Source organism: Eubalaena glacialis, chromosome X (assembly GCF_028564815.1).
Source record: "Eubalaena glacialis isolate mEubGla1 chromosome X, mEubGla1.1.hap2.+ XY, whole genome shotgun sequence".
NCBI classification, from domain to species: domain Eukaryota; kingdom Metazoa; phylum Chordata; class Mammalia; order Artiodactyla; family Balaenidae; genus Eubalaena; species Eubalaena glacialis.
The window spans coordinates 82,494,957-82,510,492 of NC_083736.1; positions in this window are offsets into that span (position 1 = coordinate 82,494,957).

The following is a 15,536-nucleotide window of genomic DNA, read 5'->3' on the forward strand; positions in this document are numbered from 1 at the left end:
AGCAGAAATTAACACACCATTGTAAGCAATTATACTACAATAAAGATGTTAAGAAAAAACATTATAGATGAATCAAAATGGAATTCCACAGATCTTTCCTGGATAACTGCATCTCTATTCCTGGATTCTGCTGAGATGGTTGATTGGATCCATGACTCACACCCATAATCTTTGTAGCAAATATGATCATACCCTTGTTGTTCTCTCCAGAATATGTTTGTTACTTTTTTGCAATATTGATAAGCTTACATTTTTCAAAATTGAGTTCTGATTCATTTCTGCTTAACAATTGCTTCTTTAATTAATCTCCTTTCTCTTGCATTTTACTATAAGCAGCAAGGAGAAACCAGACCACACCTTCAATACATTGTTTAGAAATCTCCTCAGCTAAACATCCAAGTTCATCACTTACAAATTCTATTTTACACACAATTTGGCCAAGTTGTTTTCCATTATAACAGGATATACCCTTTACTCTAGTTTCCTATAACATGGTTCTCAATTCTGTCTGTGACATCACTGGAGGCATGTTTATTGTTTATATTTCTATCTACAACATTCTGTTCATGATGATATATGCATTCTCTAAGATGATAAAAGCTTTCTCTACAGCAATCTACCTGATAAAGAGTTCAAGGTAATGATCATAAAGGTACTCAACAAAGTTGAAAGAAGAATGGATGAACACAGTGAGAAGATTAAAAAAGAGTTAGGAAATATAAAGAACCAAACCAAAAATCTCAAATTAAAAATTAGGATGTTTTAAGAGACCTCTGGGACAACACCAAGGGTATGGGCATTCACATTATAAGGGTCCCAGAAGAAGAAAAGAAAGACAAAGATCAGATAAGTATTTTAAGAAATAATAGATGAAAACTTTCCTAATCTGGGAATGAAATAGATAGCCAGGTCCAGGAAGCACAGAGAATCCCAAACCCAAAGAGGTCCACATGAAGACACATTATAATTAAAATGGCAAAATTCAAAGATAAAGAGAGTCTTAAAGGAAGCAAGAGAAAAGTAACTAGTTATGTACAAGGGAACTCCCAAAAGACTCTCACTGGATTTTTCAGCAGAAAATTTGCAGATCAGACAGGAGTGGCACAATTTATTTGAAGTGATAAATGGAAAACAATCTATAACCAAGATTACCTGGCCAGGCTATCACTCACATGTAAAGGAGTGATAAAGAGTTTTAAAAACAAGTAAAAGCTAAAAGAGCTTAGCACCACTAAACTGTCTTTAAAAGAAAGGTTAAAGTGACTTCTCTAAGCAGAAAAGACCACAACTGGAAATATAACAATTATGAAAGGAAAAATCTCACTGATAAAGGTATATATATTGTAAAGGTAATGTTACAACCACTTATAAAGCTAGTCGGAAGTTTAAAAGACAGAAGTAGTAAAATCAACTATATCCACAATAACTCGTTAAGGAATACACAAAACAAAAAGATATAAAATATGATATCAAACACATTAAACTTGTGGGGGAATAAAATGGCAAGGTTGTTAAAAGGCATTCAAATGTAAAAATCAGCAACTTAAATTCATCATGAATTAAACAGGTAGTTATATATAAACTTCATGGTAACCACAAATCAAAAATATACATATATAAATATATCCACAAAAAAGAGAAAAAAATCCAAACATAACACTAAAGATAGTCATCACATCACAAGGGAAGAGAGAAAAAGCAGCAGAAAGGAAAACAAAGAACTACAAAAATAACCAGAAAACAATTAACAAAATAACAATAAATACATACATATTAATAATTACTTTAAATGTAAATGTACTAAATGCTCCAATCAAATGACAGTATAGTTGAATGGATAAAATAAGACTCATATATGCTGCCTTCAAGTGGCTGGCTTCAGATCTAAAGATACACACAGATTGAAAGTGAGGGGATGGAAAAAGGTATTCCATGCAAATGGAAACAAAAAGAAACCTGGCATAGCAATACTTATATCAGACAAAGTAGACTTTAAAACAAAGACTGTTAACAAGAGACAAAGGACATTACATCACAGTAAAGGGATTGGTCCAACAAGAAGATATAACAATTGTAAATATAAGTGCACCCAACATAGGAGAACATAAATACATAAAGTGAATATTAACAAACATAAAGGGAGAAAGTGACAGTAACATGATAATAATAGGGGACTTTAACACCTCACTTATGTCAATGGACAGATCATGCAAATGGAAAATCAGTAAAGAAACACTGGCTTTAAAGAACATGTTAGAGTAGATGAACTTAACAGATATATATATATATAGAACATTCCACCCAAAAGCAGCAAAATACACATTCTTTTCAAGTGCACATGGAAAATTCTCCAAGATAGAGCACACGCTAGGCCACAAAACAAGTCTCAATAAATTTAAGAAGACCAAAATCATATCAAGCATCATTTCTGACCCTAATGGTATGAGACTAGAAATCAGTAAGCAGAAAAAAAAAAACTTGAAGAAACATAAATACATGTAGACTGAAAAATATGCTACTAAAAAGGCAATGGGGCAATGAATAAATAAAATGGGAAATTAGAAAACACATTGACACAAACAAAAATGAAAACACAACTCTCCAAAATATCTGGGAAGCAGCAAGAGCAGTTCTAAGATGGAATTTTATAGTAATAGAAGCCTACCTCAGGAGAAAAAATATCAAATAAATAACCTAATCCTAAACCTAAAATAACAAGAAGAATAAGAAAAACAAAACCCAATGTTAGTAGAAGGAAAGAAATTAAAAAGATCAAAGAAAAATAAATTAAATATAGACTTAAAAGTAGAAAAGATCAATGAAACTAAGAGCTAGCTCTACAAAAAGGAAAACAAAATTGGTAAAACTTTAGCCAGACTCATCAAGAAAACAGAGAGAGGGCCCAAATAAATGAAATGAGAAACAAAAGGGTAGTTACAATAACCACCACAGAGCTACAACAAATCATAAGAGATTACTATGAATGGCTATACCACAATTAAATGGAAAACTTAGAATCTAAGGAATAAATTCCTAGAAATGTACAATCCCCCAAGACTGAATAAGGAAGAAATAGAAAATATGAAAAGACCGATTACCACTAACGAAATTGCATCAGTAATCAAAAACCTCCCAACAAACAAAACTCCAGGATCAGATAGCTTCATAAGTGAATTCCACAAAACATATAAAGGAGAGCTAACACCCATTTTTCTCAAACTATTCAAAAATTTGCATAGGAAGGAACACTTCAGAATTCATTCTCTGAGACCAGCATCACCCTGATACCAAAGCCAGACAAAGACACCACACACACAAGAAGAGAAAAATTATCAGCCAATATTCCTGATGGACATAAATGCAAAAATCCTTAACAAAATATTAGCAAATCAAATTCAATAGTACATTAAAAGGATGGTACACCATGATCAATGGAATTTATCACAGGGATGCAAGAATTAAATATCCTCAAATCAGTCAATGTGAAACACCACATTAACAAATTTAACAATAAAAGTCATATAATAATCTCAATCAATAGATGCATAAAAAGCTTTGAGAAAATTCAACATCCATTAAAAACAAAAATTCTAACAAAAGTGAGTATAGTGGGTATAGAGGGAACAAAACTCACCATAATAAATGCCATATATGACAAGCCCACACTAAACCTCATATTCAATGGTGAAAAGCTGTAAGCATTTTCTCTAAGATCAAGAAGACAAAGATGCTTACTCTCACCACTTTTTATAGCATAGTATTGATAGTCCTACCCACAGCAATCAAAAAAGAAAAATATAAATAAAAGTAATCCAAATTTTTAGGAAGAAGTAAAACTGTCACTGTTTACAGATGGCATACTATATATAGAAAATCCTAAAGATGCCACCCAAATTTATTAAAACTAATGAATAAATTCAGTAAAGTTTCAGGATACAAAATTAATATACAGAAGTCTGTTGTGTTTCTGTACACTAAAAATGAACTATTAGAAACAGAAATTTAGAAAAAACAATCCCTTTTAAAATTGAATCAGAAGAATAAAATGCCTAGGAATAATTCTAACCAGGGAGGTAAAAGACATGTACTCAAAAACTTATAAGACATTTATGAAAAAAACAGAAGATGACAGAAAAATGGAAAGATATAACGTGTTAAAGGATTGGAAGAATCAACATTGTTAAAATGACCATACTACCCAAGGCAATTTACAAACTCAATGGAATCCCTACCAAAATACCAATGGCATTTTTCACAGAACTGGAACAAGTAAATCTAAAATTTGTATGGAAACAACAAAGACTCCTAATAGCCAAAACAAAATGGGGAAGAAAAACAAAGCTGTGGGTATCTCACTTCCTAGTTTCAAAATATACTATAAAGCTAAATTAATCAAAAGAGTTTGGTACTGACACAAGAACAGACACATAGATCAATGAAACAGAATAGAGAGTCCAGAAATGAACCCACATTTATATGGTCAATTAATATATGACAGAAGAGACAAGGATATAAAATGGTGAAAAGACAGTCTCTTCAATAAATGGTGCTGGAAAAACTGGACAGCTACATGCAGAAAACTCAAGGTAGACTTCTTTCTCACATTATATACAAAAATAAACCCAAAATGGATTAAGTATTGAAATTTAAGACCTGAAAATATAAAACTCCTAGAAGAAAAAATGTAGCATATTCTTTGACCTTGGTCTTAGAAATATTTTTAAAATATTTCTTCTCAGGCAAGGGCAACAAAAGCAAAAATAAACCAATGGGTTTTCATCAGACCAAAAAGCTTTTGCACAGCAAAGGAAACTATCAGCAAAATAAAAAGGCTGCCTACTGAATTAGAGAAGATATATATATATTTTTAACATCTTTATTGGAGCATAATTGCTTTACAATGGTGTGTTAGTTTTTGCTGTATAACAAAGTGAATCAGCTATACATATACATACATCCCCATACCTCCTCCCTCTTGCATCTCCCTCCCACCCTCCCTATCCCACCCATCTAGGTGGACAAAAAGCACCGAGCTGATCTCCCTGTGCTATGCAGCTGCTTCCCACTAGCTAACTATTTTACATCTGTTAGTGTATATATGTCTATACAATTCTCGCACTTCGCCTCAGCTTACCTTTCCCCCTCCCTGTGTCCTCAAGTCCATTCTCTATGTCTGCATCTTTATTCCTGTCCTGCCTCTAGGTTCTTCAGAACCTTTTTTTTTGGTTAGATTCCATATATATGTGTTAACATATGGTATTTGTTTTTCTCTTTCTGACTTACTTCACTCTGTATGACAGTCTCTAGGTCCATCCACCTCGCTACAAATAACTCAATTTCGTTTCTTTTTATGGCTGAGTAATATTCCATTGTATATATGTGCACATCTTCTTTATACATTCATCTGACGATGGACACTTAGGGTTCTTCCATGTCCTGGCTATTGTAAATAGCGCTGCAATGAATATTGTGGTACATGACTCTGTTTGAATTATGGTTTTCTCAGGGTATATGCCCAGTAGTGGATTACTGGGTTGTATGGTAGTTCTATTTTTAGTTTTTTGAGGAACCTCCATACAGTTCTCCATAGTGGCTGTATCAATTTGCATCCCCACCAACAGTGCAAGAGGGTTCGCTTTTCTCCACACCCTCTCCAGCATTCAGCGTGTGTAGATTTTTTGATGATGGCCATTCTGAATGGTGTGAGGTGATACCTCATTGTAGTTTTGATTTGAATTTCTCTAATGATTAATGATGTTGAGCATCCTTTCATGTGTTTGTTGGCAATCAGTATATCCTCTTTGGAGAAATGTCTATTTAGGTCTTCTGCCCTTTTTTGGATTAGGTTGTTTTTTTTTTTTTTTGATATTGAGCTCCATGAACTGCTTGTATAGTTTGGAGATTAATCCTTTGTCAGTTGCTTAGTTTGCAAATACTTTCTCCCAATCTGATGGCTGTCTTTTCGTCTTGTTTATGGTTTCCTTTGCTGTGCAAAAGCTTTTAAGTTTCATTAGGTCCAATTTGTTTATTTTTTTAAATTTCCTTTTCTCTAGGAGGTGGGTCAAAAAGGATCTTGCTGTGATTTATGTCATAGAGTGTTCTGCCTATGTTTTCCTCTAAGAGTTTTATAGTGTCCGGTCTTACATTTAGTCCTCTAATCCATTTTGAGTTTATTTTTGTGTATGGTGTTAGGGAGTGTTCTAATTTCATTTTTTTACATGTAGCTGTCCAGTTTTCCCAGCACCACTTATTGAAGAGGCTGTCTTTTCTCCATTGTATATTCTTGCCTCCTTTATCAAAGATAAGGTGACCATATGTGTGTGGGTTTATCTCTGGGTTTTCTATCCTGTTCCATAGATCTATATTTCTGTTTTTGTGCCAGTACCATATTGTCTTGATTACTGTAGCTTTCTAGTATAGTCTGAAGTCTTGGAGCCTGATTCCTCCAGCTCCGTTTTTGTTTCTCAAGATTGCTTTGGCTATTCGGGGTCTTTTGCATTTCCATACAAATTGTGAAATTTTTTGTTCTAGTTCTGTGAAAAATGCCAGTGGTAGTTTGATAGGAATTGCATTGAATCTGTAGATTGCTTTGGGTAGTAGAGTCATTTTCACAATGTTGATTCTTCCTATCCAAGAACATGGTATATCTCTCCATCTATTTGTATCATCTTTAATTTCTTTCATCAGTGTCTTATAATTTTCTGCATACAGGTTTTTTGTCTCCTTAGGTAGGTTTATTCCTAGGTATTTTATTCTTTTTGTTGCAATAGAAAGTGGAAGTGTTTTCTTAATTTCACTTTCAGATTTTTCATCATTAGTATATAGGAATGCAAGAGATTTCTGTGCATTAATTTTGTATCCTGCTACTTTACCAAATTCATTGACTAGTTCTAGTAGTTTTCTGGTAGCATCTTTAGGATTCTCAATGTATAGTATCATGTCATCTGCAAACAGTGACAGTTTTACTTCTAGAGAAGATATTTTAAAAAGATAGTTCCAATAAGGGGTTAATATCTAAAATACACAATGAATTTGTACAACTCAACATAAAAAAAACCCCCAAATAACTCGATTATTAAATGTACAGAGGACCTGAATGGATATTTTTCCAAAGAAGACATACAGTCAACAGACACCTAAAAAGATGCTCACATTACTAATCATCAGGGAAATGCAAATCAAAACCACAATGTAATATCACCTCACACCTGTCAGAGTGGATATTACTTAAAAAACAACAAATAACAAATGTTGAGGATGTGGAGAAATGGGAATCCTCTTGCACTGCTGGTGGGACTGTAAATTTGTGTGACCACCATGGAAAACATTATGGAAGTTTCTCTAATAATTAAAAATAGACCTACTATATGATCCATCAATTCCTCTTTCTGGAATTTTTCCAATGATAATGAAAACACTATTTCAAAATGATATATGCACCCCTATGTTCAGTGCAGCATGATTTACAATAGCTAAAGTATGGATGCAACCTAAGTGCCCAATGATACATGAATGGATTATCATATGATATATATATATATATATATATATATATATATATATATATATACACACACACACACACACAATGGAATATAACTCAGTGATAAAATGTGTAAAATCTTGCCATTTGCAACAACATTAATGGGCCTAAAGTGTATTATGCTAAGTGAAATAACTCAGAGAAAGACAAATACCATATTATCTCACTTATATGTGGAATCTAAAAAAAAAAAAAACACCAAAATCAAATGAACAAAGAACAAAACAGAAACAGACTCATAGATACAGAAGACAAACTGGTGGTTGACAGAGGGGAGGGGTTTGAAGGAATGAGTGAAATAGGTGAGGGAGATTAAGAAATACACACTTCAAGTTATAAAATACATAAGCCAGGGGTTGGTAATGTATTCATACAGTTTAGGGAATATAGTCAATATTATTGTAATAACTCTGGTGACAGATGGTAACAGAGTTATTGCAGTGATCATTTTGTAATGTGTAAAAATAGTGAATTAATATGTTGTACCTTTGGAACTAATATAATTTTGTAAGTCAATTATAGCTCAGTAACAAAGAATAAAATAACTGAAAAGGAAAATCAAAAATATCTCAGAACAATAAAAAGTGAAAACACAATAAATCAGAACTTATAGGATGCTGCAAAAGCAGTTCTAAGAATAAAGATTATAGCAATAATGCCTACATTTTAAAAGTAAATTCTCACATAAATAACCTACATTTACACCTCAAGAACCTAGAAAAATAATAATTTCAAAGTTAGGAGAAAGAAGAAAATGATGAAGATCAAACTAGAAACAAATAAAATAGAGACCAGAAAAAATATTAGAAAAGGTCAATGAAGCATAGAGCTGTTTTTCTTTGAAAAGATAAACAAAATTGGCAAAACTTTTACAAGACTAAATATATAAAAAAGAGACAAGACTCAAATACATGAAATCAGAATTGAAAGAGAAGACACTGGAGCTGATATCATAGAAATACAAGGGATTGTAAGAGACTACTATGAATATATGTCCACAAATTGTTTAACACAAAAGAAATAAGTATATTCCTAGAAATATAAAACCTACCAAAATTGAATCATGAAGAAACAGAAAATCTGAATAGACCAGTAATGAGTAAGAATATTGAATCAGTAATTAAAACCTTCCTAACACAGAAAAGCCCAGGAATAGAAGGTTTTCCTGGTGAATTCTATCAAACATTCAAATAAGAATTAACACCAGTCCTTATCAAACTTTTCCAGAAATTGAAGAAGAGGGAACACTCCTAAACTCATTTTAAGAAGCCAGCATTACCTTGATACCAAAGACAGATAAGGTGACTACAAGAAATTAAAACAATAGGCTAATGTCCCTGATGAATACAGATGCAAATATTCTCAAAGAATACTAGTAAACAGAATTCAACAGAACTTATACACCATGATAAAGTGGAATTTAACCCTGGGATGCAAGAATGGTTCAACATACAGATGAACTGGTTTGCAAGGCAGAAATAGAGACACAGATGTAGAGAACAAAAGTATGGACACCAAAGGGGGAAAGTGTCAGGGGGGTGGTGGTGGTAGGATGAATTGGGAGATTGGGATTGACATATATACACTAATATGTAAAAAATAGATAACTAATATGAACCTGCTGTATAAAAATTAATTAAAATTAAATTAAAAAAAGAATGGTTCATCATACACAAATTAATAAATTGATATATCACTTTAATAGAATCTAGGAAATAATCATATAATTATCTCACTAGATGCATATCTTAAATGTTCTCATCACAAAAACCACATGGTAGTTATGTGATGTGATGGAGGTGTTAACTAACACTAGATTGGTAATCATTTTGTGATATAAATACATCAAAATAACACATTGTACACATTAAATATATACAATGTTATATGTCAATGATATAGTGAAAAGCTGAAAAAATAGAGTCTTTTGTAGACAGCATATAGTTGGATCCTGTTTTTTAATAATGCTCTGTCAATACATGTCTTTTGATTTGGCAGCTTAATCTATCTGCATTTAAAGTAAACATTTATCAGGGAAAACCTAATGTTGCTGTTTTGTCATGAGCTTTCTGTATGGCTTATTGCTTTTTTTGTCCCTCATTCTCTCCTTTACTGCCTTCTTTTGTTTTTAGTTGATTTTTTTGTGGTGACATGTAATGGATTCACTTCTAATTTCTTTTTATATGTCCTATATATTTTTCTTTCTGTTGCCATGGGGCCTATGTAAAACATCCTACAATTATAACAGTATATTTTAAATTTGTAACATCTTAACTTCTATTCTATACAAAAACCCTACTGCAAGGTGAGTACAGTTAATACTGTATCGAATATTTGAATGTTGCTAAGAGAGTAGATCTTAAAATTTCTCATAACAAGAAAAAAAATTCTAACATGTATGGTGATCAATATTAGCTACACTTATTGTGGTGATCAATTTGCAATATATACAAAATATCAGATTATTTTATTATACACCAGAAACTAATGAAACATTTTATGTCAGTTATACATTAATTTTTAGAAAAGAGATAGAAAAAAACTTACTCTTTTACAGCTCTGTCTCCTCCCATTTTATGTTACTGATGTTACAAAATACCTCTATATATATTGTATACTAATTAACATAGATATATATTATATTTTAGGTGTTTGTCTTTTAAGTCCTATAAAAGAAAAAAAGAGTAGAGTTATGAACCAAAATTATAATAATAAAAGATTTTACACTTGTCCATATATCTATCTTTACCAGAAAACTTTTTATTTTTGAAAACTTTTGAGTTACTGTCTTGTGTCTAGTTATTTCAACTTGAAAGACTTTGTATAACATTTTTTTGTACGAGAGGTCCAGTATTATTTTGTTGTTTGCTTGTTTAATCAGCACTTCAAAGATATCATTTCACTGCTTTCTGGCCTGTCATGTTTCTAATAAGAAATAGACTGATAATCTTATTAAGGGTCTGTTGTATGTGGCAAGTCACTTTTGTCTTTCTACTTTCAAGATTCTCTCTTTGTCTTTTAATAGCTTTGTTATATATAGTGTGTCTCCATGTGTGACTTCTGGGTTTTTTCTACTTTGAATTAATTGAGCTTCTTGTAATTTGTACATTCAAGTCTTTTCTCAAATTTGAGTTGTTTTTGGTTATTATGTCTTCAAATCACTCTCTGTCCCTATCTTTCTTCTGGTGCCCCAATAATGCATATGTATATTGATTGGTTTAATGGTGTTTTATAAGTCCTTCAGGATCTGTTTACTAGTCTTTATTGTTTTACTTTTTGCCCCTCACACCTAATACTTTAAATGACCTGTCTTCAAGTTTGATGATTTATTTTTCTGCCCCTTTGAGCTTGTTTTTGAACACCTATAGTAAATTCTTCAACTCAGTTATTGTGTTTTTCATCTCCAGAATTTCTGTATGGTTCTTTTTAATAATTTCTATCTCATTGATATTCTCATTTTGTTTATATATTATTTTCCTGATTTTGTTTAGCTGTCCATCTCTGTTCTCATTTAGCTCAATAAGCATATTTAAGATGGTTGTTTTAAAATATTTTTCAAGTAAGTCCGAGATCTGTGTTTCTTTACAGGTAGTTACTGAAGATTTATCTTCTTTCTTTGAATGGATCTTGTTTTCCTTTTTTTTTATACCTTCTGATCTTTTGCTGAAAATTGGGCGTTTAAAAAGACACCCACCTTTCAAAGTCTGTGGATTGGCTTCATGTAGAATACATTTAATAATCAGACTGGTGTAAAGGTTCAAGGTTCTCTTTGACCTTTCCATGGCATACATCATCCCTGGGACTGTGCATGTGCTTTTATCTCCTTAATTCCTCCATAAACATGACTGTTTTTAAGTGTCTTAATTTCCCCTAAGTGTTTCACTCCTGCTCATTCTTGAAAACTTAGACATTCTATTGTATTCTCTGCTCATAAATTCTTATTCCCTCATATTTTCAAGTCTGCAGTTCTCTTGCATCTCTTTTACATTATGATACCCACTACTGTGTTCAGTGGCCTCAATCCAATAACCAAACTATGACATCATTTCCACCTGCATTCCTCATCAGGTGAGACAGAAACACATCCCTTGGGAAGCCCCAAGAGAAATCAGAAGATTGCAAGCAAATTCTCTTTCCCTTCCATTCCAAAGGAGGAAACAGGAATTGGTTGACTTCTTCTTTATTGTGATGCACTGTTCCAGGGAGGCAGTAGAGCAAGGGTAAGTAAAAGCACAGTGATAATTTCTACCATTTTGAGTGTGGCTTTTTTTTGGTTAGGTGTTAACTTGGTTGTTGCATATTCTTAACTAGTTTCTAGAGTTCCCACAGAGCCATTTTGCTCTGCATGTTGTTGTTTATTTTGTGTTTTCATGAGGAAATGTGGTCTTGGAGTTTCCTAGTCTGCCATCTTGCTGACACTGTTCTCTGTGGGTTTTTTAATAGATGTTTTTTGAAGTTGAGAAAGCTTCCCTTTACAATTAGTTTGCTAAAAGTTTTTATTATAAGTGTGTTTGGACTTTGTCAATTACTTTTTCTTCATCTATTTATATGATCGTAAAATTTTCCTTCACTAGACTATTGATGAGATGGATTACATAAACTCTTTTTTGAATGTTAAACCAGTGTGTATACCTGCAACAAATCCTACCTGGTTATGCAGAATGATTATTTTTATATGTTTTAGAATTCAAATTGCTAGTATTTTGTTGAGGATTTTTGGATAATTGTTCATGACAGATATCAGTATGTAGTTTTCCTTTCTTGTAATGTTTGCCTGGTTTTGATATTAGTGTAATGCTTGCCTTGTAGAATGAGATAGGAAGTATGCCCTGTGCTTTTTTTATTGTTCAAGAAATTGTAGAGAATTGGTTTAATTCATTCCCTAGGTACTTGGTGTAATTCATCAATGAAGCCATCTGGCCCTGGTTTCCTCTGTTTTGGAAAGTTATTAATTATGGATTCATTTATTTAATAAATATAGGCATATTCATATTATCTAGTTCTCCTTGTGTGAGTTTTGGTAGATTGTGTGTTTCAAGGAGTTCATTTGTTTTATCTAGTTGTCAAATTTGTGGGCATAGAATTGTTTTTAATATTCCATTATTATCCATTTAATGTCCATGGGATCAGTAGTGATGTTCCCTCTTTATTCTTTACTATTAATAATTTGTGTCTGCTCTCTTTTTTTATTTGTTATCCTGGCTAGAGGTTGATTAATTTTATTACCTTTTCAAATTACCAGTTTTTTGTTGTTGCTGATTTCCCCTTATTGATTATCCTGTTTTCAATTTTATTGATTTCTTCTAAAATTTTTATTTTTAAAATTTCTTTGGCTTACTTTGGATTTAATTTTCTCTTCTCTTTCTAGTTTCCTAAGGTGGAAACTTAGATTATTGATTTTACATCTTTCTTCACTTCTAGTATATGTATTCAATGCTATATATTTCTCTCTAAGCACTACTTTCATTGCATTCTGCAAATTTTGATAAGTTGTATTTTAATTTTTATTTACTTTAAAATATGTTTTCATCTCTCTTGAGACTTCTTTCACCTATATTTTGTTTTGAAACATATGGTTTCATCTCCAAATATTTTAGGATATATGAGCTGTCTTTATTTTATTGATTTCTAGTTGAATTCCATTCTAGTATGAGAGCATAATCCATATGATGTCTATTCTTTTACATTTGGAGCATAATTCATATGATTTCTATTTTTTTCCATTTGTTTACATCCCAAAATGTGGCCTATCATGGTAAATATAAAACACGAACTTGAAAATAATGTGTATCCTACTCTTTCTAGGTTAAATATTCTATAGCTGTGAATTAGATCCAGTTGATTGATGGTGTTGTTCAGTTTGACTATGTCCTTACTAATTTTATACTTGCTGGACTTGTCAGTTACAGATAGAGGAGTGTTGAAGTCTCCATTTATAACAGTAAATTAATCTCTTTCTTGATGAATTTCTATCAGTTTTTGTCCCATGTATTCTGACACTCCGACACTCTTTTACCAGATACAAACAAAGTAACTATTGCTACCATTTTTTGGGAGAATTTATCATCACCATCATCATCATCAACATCATTATTATTATTATTTACATTAAGTCCCTCCTTATTCCTGATAAGTTTTCTTGCTCTGAAGTCTACTTTGTCTGAAATTAATATAACTATGCTTTCTTTTTTGGATTTGTGTTAGCATGTTATATCTCTCTCCATCCCTTTACTTTTAATCTGTGTCTTTATATTTAAAGGGGATTTCTTATAGATACCATATAATTGAGTCTTATTTTTTGTTATTCACTCTGACAGTCTCTGTTCTTAGTTGCTGAATTTAGACCACTGACATTTAAATTTTTTTTAATTCAAGTATAGTTGATTTACAATATATTAGTTTCAGGTGTGTACAGTATCATGATTCTGTATTTTAATAAATTATACTCCATTAAAAGTTATTACAAGAAAATGACTATAATTCCTTGTGCTATATAATATATCATGTTGCTTATCTATTTTATACGTAATAGTTTCTATCTCTTAATCTCATACCCCTAATTTGCCCCTCCACCCTTCCCGCTCCCCTTAGGTAACCACTAGTTTGTATTCTATATTTGTGAGTACATTTCTGTTTTGCATATACATTCATTTGTATTATTCTTTAGATTCCACTTAAGGTGATACAATACAGTATTTTTCTTTCTCTGTTGACTTATTTCACTAAGCATAACATTCTCTAGGTCCATCCACATTGCTGAAACTGGCAGAAATTCATTCTTTTTATGGCTGAGTAATATTCCATTGTGTATATATATATATATATGCCACATCTTCCTGATCCATTCATGTGTTGATGACCATTTAGGTTCCATCCATATCTTGGCTATTGCAAATACTGCTGCTATGAATATTGGGGTGTATGTATCTCTGAATTAGTGTTTTATATTTTATTTATTTATTTATTGAAGTCTAGTTGATTTACAATGTTGTGTTAGTTTCAGGGGTACAGCAAAGCGATTCAGTTATACACATATATGCATATATATATTCTTTTTCAGATTCTTTTCCCATATAGGTTATTACAAAATATTGTGTATAGTTCCCTCTACTATACAGTAGGTCCTTGTTGGTTATCTATATATAGTAGTGTGTATATGTTACTCCCAAATTGCTAATTTATCTTCCTCCCACACTTTTCCCCTTTGGTAACTATAAGTTTGTTTTCTATGCCTGTGAGTCTGTTTCCGTTATGTAAATAAATTCATTTGTATCATTTTTTTTTTAGATTCCACATATAAGTGATATAATATTTGTCTTTTTCTGTCTGACTTACTTCACTTAGTATGATAACCTCTAGATCCATCCATGTTGCTGCAAATGGCATTATTTCATTCTTTTTTATGGCTGAGTAATATTCTATTGTATATATATACCAGGTCTTCTTTACCCATTCATCTGTCGATGGACTTTTGGGTTGCTTCCATGTCTTGGCTATTGTAAATAGTGCTTCAGTGAACATTGGGGTGCATGTATATTTTTGAATTATGGTTTTCTCCAGACATACATCCAGGAGTGGGATTGCAGGATCATATGGTAGCTCTATTTTCAGTTTTTTAAGGAACTTCCATATTGTTCTCTATAGTGGCTGTACCAATTTACATTCCCACAAAGAGTGTAAGAGTGTTCCCTTTTCTCCACACCCTCTTCAACATTTATTATTTGTAGACTTTTTAATGATGGCCATTCTGACTGGTGTGAGGTGAAAACTCATTGTAGTTTTGACTTGCCTTTCTCTAATAATTAACAATGTTGAGCATCTTTCCATAGGCGTTTTGGCTATCTGAATGTCTTTTTTGGAGAAATGTCTATTTAGATCTTCTGCCCATTTTTTGATTGGGTTGTTTTTTTTTTTTTTGATATTGGGGTGTATGAGCTCTTTGTATATTTTGGAGATTAATCCCTTCTTGGTTGCACCACCTTAAAACATTTTC